The sequence below is a fragment of the Pelobates fuscus genome, chromosome 7 (assembly GCF_036172605.1).
Source record: "Pelobates fuscus isolate aPelFus1 chromosome 7, aPelFus1.pri, whole genome shotgun sequence".
In the NCBI taxonomy this organism is placed as follows: domain Eukaryota; kingdom Metazoa; phylum Chordata; class Amphibia; order Anura; family Pelobatidae; genus Pelobates; species Pelobates fuscus.
Genome location: NC_086323.1, coordinates 94169586 through 94187939, shown reverse-complemented (window position 1 = coordinate 94187939; position 18354 = coordinate 94169586).

Sequence of the window (18354 nt, the reverse complement as noted above, 5' to 3'; positions counted from 1 at the left end):
CATTGACATAAAAACACAAGCTCACTCAGTAGAAGGCACACACACACACACACACACAAGCAAGCCCACTCACTAGCAGGCGCGCGCACACACACACACAGAGCTTAATGTAGTGGTTCTGGTGTCTATAGCCTGTCCCTGCAGGCTTTTCAATATAAACACTGACTTTTTATAGACTTTTTTGCTTCCTAGTGACAGACACTCAGACGGTCACTAGAGGTGCTTCCTGTGTCAGTGCGGATTGGCTGAGATCATCAAGCTTGATGATCTCAGCCATAGAGGCAGGGCCAGTCGAGGGGAGACCAGCGCGACGTGGGGGGAAAAAAAGGTGAGTAAAAACACACATACACACATACCATGACAGACACACACCATGACACAGACAGACCGTGACACAGACACACACACCATGACACAGACAGAAACACAGACATACCATGACAGACAGACACACCATGACACAGACAGACACACACACACACAATGACATAGACACACATACCATGACAGACACACACCTTAAAAAAGACACACACACACACCATAACACAGACGGACCGTGACACAAACACACACACACTGTGACACAGACACACATTACATGACACAGACAGACACACACACACCATGACACACACACACACACCGCGACACAGAGAGACCGTGACACAGACACACATTACATGACACAGACAGACACACACACACACACACCATGACAAACACATACCATGACACAGGCAGACCGTGACACAGACAGACACACACACAATGACACAGACACACATTGCATGACACAGACAGGCACACACACCATGACAGATAGAGGCACACACACACCATGACAGACAGACAGACACACACACACCATGACACAGAGGCACACACACCATGACAGATAGAGGCACACACACACCATGACAGACAGACAGACACACACCATGACAGAGACACACACACACCATGGCACAGACAGACACACACAATGACACAGACAGACACACACACACACACCATGACACAGACACACACACACTGACACACAATTTCTACCTGTGTGCTGGCGGCCGCATGGGGGAGCTCAGTCTGATGGTGGTCATGGGGGAGCTGGCTCTTCTGGCAGACGCAGAGGGAGCCCTTCTGGCGGCCGCTGGGGGAGCAGGCTGTTCTGTCTCTGCTCCCCCTCCCTCGCATGCAGCTTTCTAGTGCGCGAGGGAGGGGGAGCAGAGACAGAACAGTCTGCTCCCCCAGCGGCCGCCAGAAGAGCTTCCCCAGCCAGCGGCCGCCAGAAAGGGCTCCCTCTGCGGCCGCAGGTGAGCCAGCTGCCTGCTGGCCCCAGCTGCCGACGGCCCACCGGGAAATTTCCCGGTATCCCAGTGGGCCAGTCCGGTCCTGCACACGTCATGTGTCCTTAAGGGGTTAAACCTGATTTAACATATTTATGGCAATGTGCTAGGATCCTTGCTATGTAATGGATTTAGCAAAATAATCATCATAAAAGGGTTAACACTTAAAATAAATAAATAAATATATATATTAAATAAACAAAACAGTTTTTTGTGTGGTGCCCCTAATTTTTATGAGAAAGTTTGGGTTTCTTTTCCTTTCCTGCCCTCACTTGACCTCCAATTGCAATACATGTGTTTCCTTTTAGATTTCTATTTTTTTTTAAACATTCATTTGCTGGTTAACCGTAACACATGCAACTTGCTATCTTACCTTGATAGGTTTACACGGTGTTCTTAGCAGTTACATGAAGTCCAGAAGGTAGTTCATGGTTTATTGTCTCGGAGAATCATCAAATGAACAACATAACAAGACGTTGTTTAGACATGTTTATTGTTCAGAATATAAAGGTTTACTTATAACATAATGAGTATTTAAACAATACACCGCTTATAATGCTGTGGTAGGACTGGGTTAAAATAGGAATGTGCACACTGCACAGCAATATTGATCTTAAGTACAACAAGTAAGAGATCTGCAAACAAAGAAAGCTCTTTACGAAATTCCACAAAGTCTTTAAGGTGTTCTGGCATTGGAACTCAAAGACTCTTGTATTTTGTTAAACATTGAGTGATTGGTTGTCTTGTGCGAATACTGATATATTAGTCATAGTATATGTTTAGTACAAGTTCGGTGCAATAAATGGGTTAGTTTATAGTTATTTCAAACATACAAACTGAAGCCCTCTGCTCAAACTGTCACTAATCCTGGGGGTATCAATGACTATTGTACATATCAGCCCCAATACATACAATAACAAACAAAAAAATAAATAAAAGTTTCTTGCTCACTATCCAAACTCTCTATGCACATTTAAAGTTGCGCTGTCAACCCTCCTTCCTATTCCTCCCTCCCCCCCCTCCTCCCCTGAAAAATGTGTATTTCATAATGATAGGGAAATTCCAACCTAGACAAAAGATATACAGAAATAAAGTGGGGACTACGTTGTCTCTGCATTTTTTTCTCCACCTGAGTGCGGAATCTAAGTGTAAATCCAAACAGCCATCACCAGTGCAGGGAATTGGCTCTGTCTAGGGTGGATCCCAATACTCCGTCCCACTGCTCAATTCTCTGCCATTCAGGAGTGAAAGCACTTTGTTTATGCATCCACAGCCATACCTCCCTGCATGTGACTTACACAGTGTTTCTAAACACTTCCTGTAATATGAGATCTAATGTTTAAACTTCCTTTATTGCAAAGTCTGTTTAATTTAGAATGTCTAATCTCATCTACTGTTAATAGCTTGCTAGTCCTTGCAGGAGCCTCCTGTGTGATTAAAGGACCACTCTAGGCACCCAGACCACTTCAGCTTAATGAGGTGGTCTGGGTGCCAGGTCCCTCTAGGATTAACCCTTTTTTTTTTATAAACATAGCAGTTTCAGAGAAACTGCTATGTTTATACTGAGGGTTAATCCAGCCTCCAAAACCTCTAGTGGCTGTCTCATTGACAGCGGCTAGAGGCGCTTGCGTGCTTCTCACTGTGAAAATCACAGTGAGAGCACGCAAGCGTCCATAGGAAAGCATTGTAAATGCTTTCCTATGCGACCGGCTGAATGCGAGCGCGGCTCCTGCCGCGCATGCGCATTCAGCCGATGACGTCGCAAGGAAGAAGGAGAGGAGAAGGAAAGCTCCCCGCCCGGCGCTGGAGAAAGAGGTAAGTTTAACCCCTTCCTCCCCCCAGAGCCCGGCGGGAGTAGGTCCCTGAGGGTGGGGGCACCCTCAGGGCACTCTAGTGCCAGGAAAACGAGTATGTTTTCCTGGCACTAGAGTGGTCCTTTAAAGTTCAATTTACAGAGCAGGGAATAAAAACTTCTAAAGCAATTTAACATTGAGCAGTGAAACAGCAGGGGCATGATCTACACACAAAACGTGCTTCATTAAAGGACCACTATAGTCACCCAGACCACTTCAGCTCAATGAAGTGGTCTGGGTGCCAGGTCTCCCAGGTTTTAACCCTGCAGCTGTAAACATAGCAGTTTCAGAGAAACTGCTATGTTCACATTGCAGGGTTAATCCAGCCTCTGGTGGCTGTCTTCCTGACCGCCGCTAGAGGCGCTTCCCCGACGCTAAATGCGAAAATTGCATAGAGCAGGCAGAATATCTATAGGACAGCCCAGCGGGAGGGGGGACCTGAGGACTATATATGCCAGGAATACTAGTTTGTTTTACTGGCACTATAGTGGTCTTTTAAGCTAAAGATATTTTAGTGACTATATTGTCCTGAGGATTTCATATAGTTTAGCTTCATCCTACAGAGTATGTAGAAAGTCAATAATATCAAGATTTTGGTTTAAAAAAATAAAATAAAATAAGTGCCACCCTATTCTGTAACGCTGTACAAATGCTAAGGTTACAATTATTCAAGTGTGTTAATCAGGATATTTTTTATATAGTTTAAAGCAACACACAATACAATTTTAAAACATGTATTGTTACACTTGATATCTAGCTGGTACAGTTTAATAATTTGTTTTGCAGATGTTTTATATGTTACCGTATGTAATTACAGTGTAGTGTGTGTACTATCATATTTCTCTGGACTTGTTTCCATGCTCGTTATAAAGCAAAACGCATCATTAATACCAAAATTGGGTAGATTATTACAAAATACCAGGAATCCATGGTGCATGTTGCTCTACAAGTGAAGGGCCTTATCATGGGAAGTGGGGTTTGTGTTAAACAACCTGATAGCAGTTTGATGCAACTGGGGCATGGAGCCAGTAGCCTGCTAGCACTATAAGAGCCTGTTGTGATTATGGTCCTCAGCGTGCCCTTTTAACCCCTTAGTGACCAGACTGTTTTTACATTTCTGCTGTTTGTGTTTAGCTGTAATTTTCCTCTTACTCATTTACTGTAGCCACACATTATATACTATTTTTATCGCCATTAAATGGTATTTCTAAAGATACCATTATTTTCATCATATCATATAATTTACTTTAAAACATTTTTTTTTAAAAATACTCTTTTTCTAACTTTGACCACCAAAATCTGTTACACATCTACAACTGCCAAAAAACACCCAAGCTAAATAGTTTCTAAATTTTTTGAGTTTAGAAATAACCAAAGTTAACATTTTCTTACTTTCTTTTGCAAGTTATAGGGCTATAAGTACATGTAGGACATTGCTGTTTGAAAATATATTTAAAATGTATCAGTAGTGACAGTGTAACACTGTTATCTGTCATAAATCTCTGAATCACACCTCACATGTACATATTTTTTTAAAGTAGACAACCCAGGGTATTCAATATGGGGCATGTTCAATCTTTTTTTAGTAGCAACTTAGTCACAAACACTGGCCAATGTTACCATTTATATTTGTGTTTAAAAATGCATAAAACAATTATGAACGCTAACTTTGGCCAGTGTTTGTGACTAAGTGGCTACTAAAAAAGACTGAACATACCCCATTTGCAATACCTTGGGTTGTCTTCTTTTGCAAATGGTATACCATTATGGGGGTAATTCTCATTCCTAGGCTACCATACGCTCTCAAAGGCAACATAACCAATCTGGCAAATTTCAATGTAAAAAAAAAAAAAAGGAAAATCAAGCCTCATATTTGACCCTGTAACTTTTAAAAACACTATAAAACCTGTACATGGGGGGTATTATTATACTTGGAGACTTTGCTGAACACAAATATTAGTGTTTCAAAACAGTAAACGTATCACAATGATATAATCAGTGAAAGTTCCGTTTGTGTGGGGAAAAATGCAAAAAACTTAACTTTCACTGACAATATCATCGCTGTGATATGCTTTGCTGTTTTGAAACACTAATATTTGTGTTCAGCAAAGTCTCCTGAGTAAAACAGCACCCCCATGTACAGGTTTTATGGTGTCCTGGAACGTTACAGGGTTGAATATAGTGCTAGCAAATTAAATTCTCTGGACTTTCGGCCTGGGTTGTCAGGCAGGTCCCTCAAATTTCAATTAATAAAATTACTTAATTATGTAAAAATATTACATAGATATGCATGTAGAATTTAAATATATATATTTGAAGTCTACGTGCATATTTATGGCTTTCAGACAGTCCCCCCAGACAGGGAGGAACACCGATTGCTGGGGGGAAACAGCGGCGATCGGTAAGTAAGGACTGCAAGGACATACACGGTACGTCCGCGGTCGTTAAGGACCGTTTTTTTTGTCAGAGTACATCCACTGTCCTTAATGAGTTAATTATATATACATTTGGAATGTCTTTTCTCCCTATAAAATGTAATGGACATTTGATAACCGGTTTACTAGTAAGTAGCTAGTTTAGAGATAACTACAAATTTAAAGGGTCAGTGAAACCACAATAAAAACATTAATTGCACCAGATATTTAGGCACACCAAATTCACAAGTTTGACAGAGCTAACCCAGAAAAGTAAAAACTACTTTGACATCTGAGAGCAGAGTTGCCTAGTATAGGTGCAGAACATTTTGCAGATCCCTGTAGTTGTAAGCTACTCTCTGCTGGCAGATAGGGTACATTCAGATCTATAACCTCTACAATGGTGTATAGTTAGTCATCCTTTTGTCTTTTCATTATTTATTTAAAAAGAATACCAGAGAAACTATTTCATAGTAATTTTATTGATATATGTGCACAGCTGGAAGGTTCCTGAGTGCTGAGCACAGCCAAAAGATGATCTGAGAATCTAAGCTCACGCCAGACCAACTTCTGACTGTCTACAGCAATAGGCTAGGGCAAGGTCAGTTGCGTTCTACCTTGTATATATGCGGTCTCTTCTGAAAATACTGAAGGGGCTCCTAACAGAGAAAACATAAAATAACAGTACGTGTGCCAAAAAAAATCAAAACATTCACAAATATGCCCTGATATAAAAACATGACCATTTAAAAGGACTTCTAGGCATGAGTAGGGATAGGTACTTGTTTTTATGGACACAACATTTCTACAAGCTGGTGGATAGGTCATGAAAAACTGCCCTGTGATGTGCAGAATTTTCTATGAGAAATAATTAATTTCACTAACCATGGCAGAATATTATATGAGCTGCCTTTATTAAAGGATTTCTCTTCTCCTGCTGATGAATTGTACCTGATCAAAGGCACCATCTTTCGTGTATTTCTGATTGAAGTTTTATGGGCACTGGAAACTGTATGCAAACATTTAATAGCAATTCTATGATGGGGGCTTGGTATTTCCTGTAGGCTGGTTTTTGATTATTTATAGTTTCCCTATAATTAATATTTGATACATTTAGTTTTTTGCTTCTTACTTTACATGTCCTAGTCATTCCACCAGATACAGTAGCAATACGTGAAAGTAAAGGCATTCAGTGAAATAGATTTAAATACTTTTGTGGCAAGCACTGCTGGTTTCTCTCCACATTCCTTTCCCATACCTGCCTAGACTGGGGAGACACTGGACTGGCGTTCACTGGCAGCATTATTTTGAAGTACAAATCTACTTGTTTTGCAATAGCAGTTAAATGAGGATGCCATTGTACAACTTCCTGGCCCATGCAGACGAGAAGGTGTAATGATTTATTTTTTGGCACCGAGTTCTTTCATCCATTCATCCTACCCACTCATTGCCACTATTGCTCTGTGATGCACTCATTGACAGCCAAACATTTAGAGCTCTTAAAAACAAAAAGGAATGGTGGGAAATATAGGCCAATGATGATAAAGACTGTACTTCTGTTGTATAAGGAGAGATAAACAGGTTTATGTGTTGGTTTTTCTTCCTGAATGGCTGCATATTTTGTTTAATGCCATTTATAATTGGTGTAGAAGTTAGAGCTTAAACAAACCTATATTCCTATTGCCATAGTGCCCCTGTCCCTAAAGCTATATAGATTCCTATGTAGGAAAAAAATTAATATAATAACAACCTAAATTTTAGTCCCAAAGCACCCTCTTCCACTATGGTCCAATCCAATGCTTTTCATAGAACAGCGCATCGGTGACCTACTGCGTGCATCCTAGCTTCCCCCTAGGAAGGCATTGTATTCAATGCTTTACCTAAGTAGTTCTACAACACGTGCTGAGAAAGTGCAGTGAGTGGCTGTCACTATGCCAAACATTGCAGGGTCTACGATTACGGCAAATTTTACATTGCAGGATTAAAAAGGTCTGGGCCACTGCATCCATACCACTTCAGCTCAATATATACACATTATGGTGTCCCTGTAAGAGAAGGTTGGCTTAGTATAATATTTAACCTAATTTCCTTACCTGCTCATCAAACTCTTCCTCTGCCAGTTGGTAATGGTGGAGGTGAGCCAAGGTCAATAAAACAAGTGTGCAATCTGCAGATAAGTGATGATTCCACCCAGAAATCAGAATAAGGAGTGGAAGTACCTAGAAAGGGGTAAGGCCAAGAGTGGTCAAAGCAAAGTTATCCTGCTGGTAAGGATACCATTTCAGGTATTTCAATGTGAGTGTATTTCCATAAGAGCAGGTGGGGTAAACCCTGCTGTTGAGCTGTCCTTGAGTTATGCCAGCATTTCCAAAACTGCTAATAACAAAAGACACTTAAATATTTTTAATTTAGAGATTTTTTTTATTACAGTTCATTTTACATAAGTTTCAAAAAAATAATAATTTTACAAGATCCAGACGGCAGCCAAGTTTCCTGAATGGAGTCGAAGAGAGAGAGAGCTTTGGAGCGACACGATATTCCCGATGGCGCTGTATGTTTGGGCTCAACGGGAGTGATCGTGTCATTCCAGGGCAGAATCTCTCCATGGTGTCGCAGGCTAAGGCCCAATAACGTATCTAAAAGGAAAGGTTACCAACATAAGCAAATTTTACATTGCCCAAAAAACTTTTCCCTCACACAACGCTGGGCTTGTGTATGTCCCACATTTAGTATGTCATTACTGTGAAACATGCTGCAGTGATGGCTAACCTATGTAAAGAACACCACATTAGTCACAACTATTCAAGTGTCATGAGAGACACAGGATTGGTCAATGATACCAGCTTGTAAGTTCAGTGAATATTATTCAGAGTGGGTGATTGGCGTTTTATTTCAGACAGTTTCCCATTGGAAGCTGTACAGATCAGATGATGGTGTCTCATCTGTAAACAACTAACTAAATTAATCATTCTCTGCCTAGTTTATGGTACCTTGCAAATTACATTTAAAATGAAAAACAAAGTTATGGGTGTATAGTTCTAAAACTACAATTTTTTTGTAAATGCGCCTGAAGTTTAAACAAATATAGAAACATAGAATGTGACGGCAGATAAGAACCATTCGGCCCATCTAGTCTGCCCAATTTTCTAAATACTTTCATTAGTCTCTGGCCTTATCTTATAGTTAGGATAGCCTTATGCCTATCCCACGCATGCTTAAACTCCTTCACTGCGTTAACCTCTACCACTTCAGCTGGAAGGCTATTCCATGCATCCACTACCCTCTCAGTAATACTTCCTGATATTATTTTTAAACCTTTGTCCCTCTAATTTAAGACTATGTCCTCTTGTTGTGGTACTATACTTCTTACTCAGGAGGGGGGAAATAAAAAGCCACCACATCCCTTATGGCAGAAGCTAAAAAGCAAACTACTGCAGGAACTTTAAATTGAAGTATGATTTAATTTTTTTTGCACGGTGTCAACTTCCACAAAGAAACGTTATAAGTGTAAATGATGTTTTACTTAATTATTTAAAGATTCCAAAGTCAATAGAGCTGTGCCTGTAATATAGGAAGTAAATACATACGTTTTTAATCAAATATAAAGTTTTCATCCACTATTTTCACACAAGACGTTCAAAGTCAGTCTAAAAAGAAATCTATCAGGAACTGTTAGGAAGGGTTTACCCACAATGCCTAACCACAACGTGGGTCTTACATGTGAGTCAACGTCTTCCGGTGTCCTTGAGGCACTCTATCCACATACATCTTCTGATATTAACCCCGTGACTGCTAGATTTACTAAACAATGCCTTGAAATGCAAGAACTTTCTCTTCCTTCTGGTGCGTAGATTGTGAAAACCCATTTCATTCATAGATTCCCCTCCCCCCACCTCAAACGGTACTTGTGGTTTTTCATGCAGGAAATCAGTATTTCTCTTTAGAATTCACTTGTCTAAGAAGAAGAGAGGAAAGCAGAAATATATTAAAAATAAATTTAAAAAACAGGCCCACACACTACACTGTTATATTCAGTAAACATTAAGTTACCAAAATATCAAAGGCGGGGAGGATTATTCCCTTGATATCTATCGCATTCAATGTTCTGGAAGTTGTAGACTATCTACATCTTGGGGACAGAGTTTAAAGGGACACTATAGTCACCAGAGCCATTAATTATTAATATAGTGGTTCTGGTGTTTATATGACTTTAGAGATAAGGCAGTGTTTACATTGCTAGTTTTGTAGACTGCCACTAGAGGTGCTGACTAGTTCAGCGTCTCTACGCTCTGCATGGAAAAGCTGAACACTCCCCATAGAGATACATTGATTATTAAAACAAACGATCATCTAGACCAGGGGTAGGCAACCTTTTAGCAGCACTGTGCCGATATAGGATTGTGATGTCCCGTAGTGTGCTGATCCTATTTTTTTAAATTTAGGTGTGTATGCTGCCGTATTCTGCTTGTGTTATTTTTACTGTAATTGCTTTGTATCGCTGTATTTGTGCGTATATGTTCATCTAGTAGTTTGTGGTATCGTGTATGATACATATGAATGTGGGCTGTGTATGAGGGCTGCTTGTGAAATTGTGTGTGGATGGATATGTCACATTGTGTGTTTGGTAGGGTGTGGGGGCTGTTTGGGGCATTGCATGTGAGAGGCTGCATGTGGGGTTGTGTACATGTATGTGGATTGTTAGTGGTGTTGCATTTGTGGGGATTGCGTGTGTGTGTGGGCTGTTCATATTATTTGTATGAGGGGAGGGTTATTCTGCATGTCTGTGTATTTCTGTTCCAGTGGGGACCAGGCTGGCCAGGTACAGGTCAAGAACAGGAGCCGTGATGGCTGTCGAGGGCTGCTCTACTACAGTGTTCACAAGTGCTGGGAGGAAGTGATCTGAGATCACTTCCTCTATGTGCTACAATGCATAAATTGAGGATTGTCCTTCACCACCTCTTCGTATTAGCAGATATCTGAAGTATTACTGGGACTCCTGATAGGCCAGAGTGTGTTTGGTTCTAGCAGCCTTGAGTGCCGTGCAAAGACACCTCGAGTGCCGTGCATGGCACTAGTGCCGTAGGTTGCCTACCCCTGATCTAGACTAAAGATCTCAGCCATGAATACGGGGCCAGCAATGGCAAGGAAGAAAAAGTAAATAAAAGTTAAAAACCTTTTAACTCTACAGAAGGGGGCCAGACACCTCCATAGCTAGTTTAACACTATAGTGTTATTAATACATGCTTGTATTCCCGATAAATTAGGGATCTTAAAAGAACATTATAGTAAAGCATAGATGTGGTCCATTGCCAGTCATATGTTGGTTCACAATAATTACACATTTTTTTCTTGTAGTAACACCCAAGCTTGTGACATTATTACTTCTGTAAGAATTACATCAGTGTATGTTAAAAAAGTGTAATTGTAACTTATGATTTTAAACAAGGAATTGAAACAAAAATTGAAATGTCCTAAAACTGAATGCAAATGTAACTGTAACTTGCAGTCATTGAGTCGACCATGAACTCCTCTGTATACCAAAAATTATTCTAGAGTTAAATTAGGGGGCCATCTGTCAGAGAGCTCAAACTTGGCCAAAATTGGGTCATGCAACAGAACAATGATCCCAAGCACACCAACAAATCTACAACAGAATGGCTAAAAAAAAAACTTGAATCAAGGTGTTGTAATGGTCTAGGCAAAGTCCAGACCTCAACCGGATTCAAATGCTGTGGCAGGACTTTAACAGAGTTGTGCATAAAACAATGAACTGAAGCAATATTGTAAAGAATGGGACAAAATTCCTCAACAACGATGTGAGAGACTGATAAAGTCCTACAAAAAACGATTACGGTACTTCAAGTTATTCATGTTAATGGTAATTCTGCAAGCTATTGAATCAGGTGTGCTTAGTTTTTAACACATGTCTTCTCTATTTTTAAAATAAATCATGACAGTGTAATATGTCATGTGTTTATCTGAGCTTGTATTTACCTAATTTTAAGACCTGCTAAGGAAAAGATGATTGTTTTTGGTCTTGATCTGTAAAACCATAGAATTTAAAGAGGGTGTGCTTTCTTTTTCCCACGACCAATATATATTTTTCTATAATTCTGTTATTACATTAATCCAGAAATATGGAGTTGAAACAACTTGTTTAAAGATGACATTTGATAAAAAATGCAGCAACTTCTAAAGTGCGCGATAAAACACTTAAACACATAAAGCATTATCTTTCAAAACTAGATTTAAAAAAGTGTGTTTCCTTTATAACATTCACCCACCACAGTGAATGCATTTTAAGGACGGTTTCTGTGTGCAATACATCAGGTGTCCTAGGTGCAGTTGCCGGTGTTAAAGAACCTTGTCAGATGGGAAGACTACTTGGGTGGTCATCATGCTTAATATATGCGATGAATATGCAAGAAATCAGTTAACGGATCCCAACTGCAGCTGAATTTTTATCAGCACAGCTGCTTTTGGGATTCCGTTGTTTAATTTGATGCATTAAAATACTGCTGCGTCAAGATTGATGGGAGGATTGTGGTGATTCCTGCAGAGAAAAACAAACAAACAAAAAACACAGGAACAAGGGTCAAGTCAGCAGCAGTTTATTCTGAAGTCCAGAAATATACCATTACTACAAGAACATCACTATATCCTGGGAGCGAGCAACCGCTGAATCATAGGCAGGGCCAGCGCTTTTTAATTTCTCTGTAGATCTGAGAAATACGGGGAGTTTATATTAGTTACCAGTGTACAAAGACCAAAAAAAATGTTAACAAAAAATAAATAAAAAGGAAAATAAAATAGTTTTACCTTGCGAGCCTCAAGGATTTCTTTATATCTGTTCCCGGTGAGCACCTTTTCAAACCAAATACCAAAATAAAATGTGATGCGCTCAAAGAAAGGTGTATGTATATATTGAGAATTGTGTGCATCTTTTTGCAATGTAAATTACTGTACATCAGTTACCAGTCTTACTGTGAATAAAAAGTGACATTTACAAACCTATAAATTGCATGTTTATTGAAAGATAACATTTTAGGCCAAATGTACAGAACTAGAACGTTTAGATTCCTTTTATTTATTAGGCTTAATATTAGTGTACCCATCATTTTTCATCTGCCCATCACTTCCAGACTCCCTCTGCTACCCAGGGTCTAAAATCCCCATTATATCCTTTAGATTGTAAGCTTACTAGCTATCTAAGCACTTTGTATAAAAAAAAAAAAAGCTTCAATGGTTAGATCTCAGCTCACGTGTAGGGCCCGCTTTAGTTTTTTTGTGAAGGTCAGTGTAGATTGTAAATTCTACCCCAATTGTACAGCGCTGCAGAATAGGTTGGCTCTTTATAAATGCCAGTAATAAATAAAGCTAGTGCTGCCATCAACCAAAGATGTGCTGGGAATTTGCTCAAGCAATTGGGAGCCTTGCTTTTATGTCCATTGTATGCCAGGCTTTGCCTGAGAGAAGGGGTGAGGGCAGTTATTGGCCCAACACAGGGATAGGCAACCTTTGGCAGCCCAGATTGTTTGGACTACATCTCCCTTACATCCATAATGCTGGCAAGGCATCGGAGGGCATGTAGTCCACAACATCTGAGTGCTGAAGGTTGCCAAACATCAAGGCTGTTTCAAATATTTGTGTTTTCATGCTTAGAAGACTAGGTGTTATATCAGCTTGATTTAAAGATTTTGTGTAAGCGTTTCATCAACCATTTGGTTAGATTTCAGTAGCATTCTATGCTGCTGCTACCAAGGTGAGAATGATAGATGAGCACTTTTCTAAGGCCCATCAAGAATCTAAACAAATCATTTAAACAGGTCAGTTTTAAATACCTTAAACACTCAAAACATCAAAAATGCTGTAATTGTGCTGCTGTAAAGTAGATAATTGTAGGCATTCCTATAGAATCAGATTTTGGTCTAAAAAGGTAGGTGCTAAAAAAGGCAAAGGCCCTTTGTAACGTTATCTGTACACACAGGGAAATACAATTATCATAGGTAGGGAAAATACAGTTTTTACACAACATTCATAACTCCCAAAATATACATCACATTCGCATAAAAATACATATTCACAATCAATCAATTCGGGGGAACAACATACTCAAAAATCATATGAATTGGACCAGGGGTTCAAAAGTTAGTACAAATGTGCATTTGACCTTCTGGAAGCATGGTTTTTACAGCTCAAACTAGTTCCCCAGAATCCTCTATCCTGGAGACAATGGAGAAGCTGATTTAATTATATCCAGGGACAAACACAGCCTCCATTAAGCACATGTTACCAGCAACCACCAAAAGACATAAAAATACATAACTCCTGTTATACTACACAGAACCCCCACATTCAGCCCATCCCCAGATGGCTTGGACTGAGCGCTCAACATATCCAAACAGCGCTCAGATGCCACAAACACAGTTCAAACGCCATGGGGTTTAAGTTTCGTATGGGCTGATGAGAGGGCCCATAATCCTGGGGCAGCCCAATAACCCACAGTATGCCCAAATACCGTGCATAAAGGGCCAAATCGCCCAGGGACCGTAGTCACAGGGTAAGAGGCGGGCAAGCAGCCCCCTCCAAAACACAGTGGCGAAGTGGCTTTCGCTACACCCTTGTTCAACCAGATTACAGCAATTCGATATAGCAAATAAAGATCCTCAGCACACAGCAATAACACTAGGTGGTTTATTCAGCCATCAAAGTGCTAAGAGTTTCTCAAGCCACAAATACAAGTGCTTCCGTCTCAGCAGGGGAGAGTCATGGTGTCTTGGAGGTGGGTTTCCTCTCCTGCCCCGGAGCTGTGTCAGAGCTGGTGTCCTCTTGCCACGAACCTGGGAACAGTCATGGTCCAGGTTCGTCCCTTTTGGGATGGTGCGGGGAGTCTTGTTGGCCTTTTTAAGTTGTCGTCTTCTTGCTGCTCTCCGCTGGTGTGGCCGGTGCCTCTGGGGCGTGGGGCTTAGTTGTGCCCTGAAGTGGATTCTCAAGCCTCTGTTTGCCATCGGCTTTGTCCCGTGTGGACGGTTTGTAATGAGCTACCGCTGGCTGCAAGTGCACCATCAGCTTGGCCCAAAAGCGGTCAAAGATTTCTGCAAGGGAGTCTCTTGTGTGTTCACTGGTGCCTGTTATAGCATTTTGTTGCTGCCGCTTGTCTGGTACAGCTTAGTCAGACAGATCCGCCAACTGTACCCTGAGATATTAGCAGCGTTTGAGCCTGTACGGCAGGAACTGGATTACTCATTTTGATGGGAGTGGGCCCAAGACACTCCTGTAGTGGTTATGGTGCTTGAGTCCTCTGGTGCCATCTAATTGTAAGTAGTGACATGGTTTAAGTGTCACCTGAGCAGGCTCAATTGAGGAGCACAGACCTACATGGTCTGGTTTAGCTCAGTTCTGGGAATTTCATCTGAAGGGGTGGCGGCTAGGACCCAATAGACCACATGTTAGTGGACTACTTCTAATGGGTGGGTTTCAGGCTCCAAACCCACTACAGGTGGGTCGTAGTAGCTATACATGTTTCTTTAAGCATATGCAACTGCGCAGAACAGAGTTTGAAATGAAAATGAGATGGATTCCATATTAAACAGCAGCTCTAAATGCAAGTGTAACAGACTATACATTCCACCAGTGCAGGTCAAACTAGTTGCATCGCCAGCTGGATTTGGGGGTCAGTGATGGGTACCACATGACTAGTACTACCAGTCTCAAATGTTTGATCTGAATTCTAGAGCCTAAATAAGTTAGGCTTTTAATAGAATGTCCATTTAACATTTAATTTCCACCCTCCATCCTACTGTGATTGCTTCTTACTGAAAAGGGTTAATATTTAGTCAAAAGAAGCATCTGCCTTATTACACAAATGTGACCGCAAAGGTGTGCAGATCAAAGAGGGTTAATTTAAGGGGCAGCACTACTTTAATACCAAGGCCTTGGCTCCCAACTTCCAAGGCCCCAAAGAGGTTCAGTGAACTGATTTAACATGCAGAACAAAGACACAATAAAAAAGGTGAAATTGGACACCTGTCAGAGGGTATAATGAAGAAGGCAAAATACTCAGGCTTTAGTTCCTGGCTTTGTTTGTCACTTGTGGAGTGAAATTACATACGAAATAACAGTGCAAGAGACTGCCCTGCGACATATCGGCCCTTTGTAGCCAACTGGCTCTTCTCAGAGGGGTTAATAAAATGCTGTGCATCCACATAACAGTTCTCTGATGGGAAGAAGCGCCTTCTTTTATTTTTACACAGTTTAAAGTAGTGGTTCTATAATTTGAAATAAAAAAAAATAAGTCTATATTTTTGTTTCATGTTCATCCATGAAATCTGGTCAAGGCCTGCCATTTTATTTGAAGGACTATTTGGATTGGATATAGAAGCCGCCAGTCTAACTATCGATTTTATTTAATTTCGAGAGCTTGTTCATTGCTTAGCGATCATCACCCTTTCTCTAAAAAAAAAAAAAAAAAATATGTGGCAGGGTTCTGTTGACATGTTCAACATACAGGTCTTTTGACTACAATTACAATTTCTCATGGGTAGACATTTTTGGAGGTATAATTCATAGTGCCAATGTCCAGCCGAAAAATAAAAATAAATATAAAGTATATATATATACACACATATATATATGTATTAAGGCCTTTTGGCCTGTAATTGTGGGAGGGGCGTATGACACACCTCTTCCCTACTTAAGGGACACCCCTTACCTGGCTTCATATCGTTCGAGGTCAGCGCTGCATCATTTCCACTTCCGGGTCATCCAGACGCCATTTTACCTGATTACTCCATGAGGTTTTTAAGCAGAGCTGTGAGAGGAATCCAGCCACAGGCTTTTCCGGCCTACCACCTTCTTTCTTCAATCCATTGCTGTGGATGGTGTCCAAGTGACTCACAAACTGTAAGTCAACCTACCCGTTATGCCAGGCATCAGTCCCACGGCACCATGCACGGGTCAGGTCCTCACTTTATGGCTGCATTTTGTCTAAGTCTGTTCTAAAACCATTGCATGTTCATGCATATCATTCGTTTAAACCCCCTACCGGTCTTTGGGTGTACTACAGGCTTCTCAGACATTATTGCATTTCATGTACAAACCATCGAACCACTGCATTTTCGCCTACACACTGACCCCTACCGGTCATTCAGTGTACTACAGGCTTCTCAGACATTATTGCATTTCATGTACAAACCATCGAACCACTGCATTTTCGCCTACACACTGACCCCTACCGGTCATTCAGTGTACTACAGGCTTCTCAGACATTATTGCATTTCATGTACAAACCATCGAACCACTGCATTTTCGCCTACACACTGACCCCTACCGGTCATTCAGTGTACTACAGGCTTCTCAGACATTATTGCATTTCATGTAAAAACCAACCTTGCTTCATTTAAACGATTGTCATTTCGGTTTGTGTTTTCTGGTCGGCACTTATTCATAGTATATTCTATGCACGATTGCTGTTTGCAATAAAATGCATACGGTTAAGCTATTCATGCTAACTTCCGTTTCCCTTCATACTAAGATTCGGTTATTCTGCTATGTATTCACATAGATCTTTTTCGTGAGTTACATTTCATCATTTCATGTATTTACATTTGGTTAAAAAGTTGCTTGGTTAAATAGACAGACCATTTTCATGCTATTTTTAAGGTATCACTTATTACATCAAGGGTATGAAACCAGCTAACATTTCTATTTAGACATTGGACTCCCACGCTTACTGGAGTTTTTTTTTTATAATTATCCATTTCATTACAATTAAATCAGCCTACGTTACAGGCCTCATTTCTTTGTTGTTAACCATGACACAAGGATTTAATTCCTTTTCATGCATACTCGGGTTGAATCACACGTACTGATCCAACCAATCATACGTTTCCTGCACAGTAATCGGTTAAACTTTCAAATACTTATTTTACACGATCTTAGGTTGTCTATTTTGTTTCAGTTTGCTTATTATATATATATATGGTTTTAATAAGTTATTTTATTTTACAATGCAGATATTGCATGTATATTACAGTTATGGTTAGCCTACATTACGGCTCCTTTTTCTGTCATGCTCGTACGACATACCACGAGTTCAAGGACACGGTCCTATTTTAAAGAGTATAATGGAGATATGATGTTATTACGATTACATGGCACTAACTATTCAGGCCATTTCTTATCATACTCATACGATATACCACGAGTATATAAGAACACGGTCCTACCTTCCACAGAGGGTTTCGGGTTGAATCACACGCATTGGTTCAACCACTCATACGTCACGTTACAACATTTTCTGCATAGATTGTCATTTCACATAATTTCACATGGCATTTACAAACGCAGGCCTTTTCTTGACACACTCAGACGACGTAACACGAGTATTCAAGAACACGGCATATACGTCTCACAAGACTTTCGGTTTTTGAATCACACGTTCTGGTTCATACATTCATACGTCACTTTACAGCAACATTTATGATTCTGCATATTGTCACTTCACATTTAAAAAGTCCCTTGCATTCCCAGATCAGTTTAGTGACATGCATATCATCTGATCACCTTCCATATATACACATTACACGGCCAATCCCCTGCTGCCAGGTATCGGACTCAGCGTAACGCTTGTCACCAGGCATGGGCAGTCATGTCACTATCATACTCATAGATTTTACACCTCCCACACATACTGCTAGAAGCCCTAATCCCAGCCTATACAGATTACACAGGTCTCACAGG